Source organism: Octopus bimaculoides, chromosome 24, assembly GCF_001194135.2.
Source record: "Octopus bimaculoides isolate UCB-OBI-ISO-001 chromosome 24, ASM119413v2, whole genome shotgun sequence".
Classification (NCBI taxonomy): Eukaryota; Metazoa; Mollusca; class Cephalopoda; order Octopoda; family Octopodidae; genus Octopus; species Octopus bimaculoides.
In genome coordinates, this window is record NC_069004.1 from 26,509,580 (window position 1) to 26,512,224 (window position 2,645).

The window sequence follows — 2,645 nt, forward strand, 5'->3', positions numbered from 1 at the left end:
AGATAGATAGATAGATATACAGGTAAATAGATAGATAGACAGACATATGCATATATACATCTGTGTTTGCAAGCGCATTCATCCTTTTAAATACATATGTATACGGATGTATATTGTGCTTGTGTATATATGTTTAATTAACATGTATATGTGTGTGTGTATGTGTACATATACATACATACGTACATATATATATGTATATACAGGTATATTTATGTGTGTGTGTATATATATATATATATATATATATATTTATCTCTGATTGATTTCTGTTGTTGTACTGTACGCATGACATGTTCATTATAAGGGAACTTTATCGAAATATACAGAAGCAACTGAAAAATTCTTGTGAAAATTGGGGGAAACTTAAAGTTACCAGTTTTCTTACATAATAATTACATCACACCCTTCTCCTATTTCACTCTCAGTTCCTTTGTAATATATTTCTATTTTCTTCCTTCCTTCCCTCCTTCATTCTTTCATTCATTCACTCCTACCTTCCTTCCTTCCTTCCTTTCTCCGTTCTTTCCTTTCCTTTCTTTGTTTCTTTGTTTCGTTTCTTTATTCCCGAACTGTTCATTATTTAGTTGCTATATTGGTTTTTGCTTGCAATGTTTCCGTGTTCAGTCAGGCGGAATAACGCAATGTAGGAGGATGTTTAGTTGATATTTGTAAACCTTAGATAGATGTTATCTAGTGAAGGAAAGGGTGTTTTATGTTTGGTTTCTAAACAAAAACCAGCCATCCTGAATGGTGAACACCAATTCTAAGAAATTATTTCGCCTCTTCAAACTTTTCACCAAAACTTTATAACTTGGTAACTTGGTAACTTACATCTGGTTTACTTCTCCGGGAAATTTATTTCAACAGTATATTAAGATCTAGCAAGAAATGGAAGAATGACGCTCATGAACTGTTTCTGGGCCTTCCGAACTGAAACGATGGAAGGATTATGTTGTCGCTTCATAAGGGCTGTGGCCTGAATTCCTGCATTTATGCGGACATGATGGTACTTTATGAGCAGGTTATGTATGTTCCGATGATCAGCGGATAGTTGGTTAGCGAATCCTCTGTGACAGTCGTCAATTAACGGCAAGATGAGGTACGTGGATCATGCTATTCCAAAATGTGTATGCATGTGAAAGAAGACCACATGTGAATGAAAACAACGTGTGAACGAGGACCGCGTGTGAACAAGGACCACATTTGAACGAGGACCACATGTGAACGAGGACTACATGTGAACGAGAACTACGTGTGAAAGAGAACTACGTGTGAAAGAGGGCTGTCTGTGAACGAGGACCACGTGTGAACGAGGACCACATGTGAACGGGGACCACATAAGAATTTGTATTCGCAATGAAACCCCGAACATGAACTCTCCGAAGAGATGAATGGCAAAATTGAAGTCCGCGGGATTTCAACTCAGAACGCAGAGAGCTGGAAGTAATGTCTGACGTGCTAAAGATTCCGTCATTTCGTCCTATTCACACACACGTAAACATAGAAACTGGAAGGATGGTAACTCTGGGCAGCAGTTAGACATAGGTCGGGTTTCATCGATTATGAGCATCCTGAGACTAAGCCGCAATAAGAGCCTACTTTTGATGCATGGACTTCACAATCTCCTCATATTTGGTTTAAGAAGTGCTGTATAAAAAAGGGAGATATCTTTTCTCTTTTAACTTGTTTCCTCTTAATAGGCTGCGGCCGTGCTGGAGCAGCGCCTTCAAGAATTTTGGTCGAACGAATCGATGCCAGTAAGTATTTAAAAAAAAATATCTGTTACTTATTTTATCGGAATCTTTTACCGTTTTACCGAACCGCAAGATGCGGGGACATATACACACCAACACCGGTTGTGAAGTAGTGGGTGAGTGGCAGAGGCAGAAAAACACATACACGCACACATATATCCGAAAAGTTTCTTTCAGTTTCCGTCTACCAAATTCACTCACAAAGCTTTGGCCAGCACAAATCTAAAATAGAGGAGACTTGCCCAAGGTGCCATGTTGTAAGGCTGAAGTCGGAACCATGTGGTTGGGAAGCAAATTTCTTACTACACAGCCATCTCGGGGTTACTGTAGAAGACACTCGTAGAAGGTGCCGTGGTTACAATGCGAGTTTCTTAAATTGCGCAGACATGCCTCGTAGAAAATGCCTTATCAATTTCAGAGAAAGAATTATTGCATTTTGAACCATATTGAGTTCACCAAATATCGAAAAGGCATATGTAATGCAAAGGAAATTTGGAATTTATGTATAAAACAATGATATAAAGACAACTGTGACAGGAAGTTTTACTTAGACTAACAAAGAAATGTTCTTGACGGTTAAACTGCATTATACTGCGACCGACAAAAACATCTCACGCAGAGTGGAGCCTGGAATCTGAAACAAGAACTCGACTTTTGATAAAGAAAGTTCTTAGGAACTGTAAGTGGCGTAGACTGTAAATATACCGTACTTCCTTCTGGAATTTATTTTAGTATGATAAAAAGTACGAGTCTAATTTATTCAAATGTTTTAAAATTTATTTGGTCTCCATCATCTGAGGATGTTTTAATATCATGGCGACAATTTGATTTTCACTTGTGCGCCTCATTATATAATCATATATGTATGTATGTATGTATGTATGTATG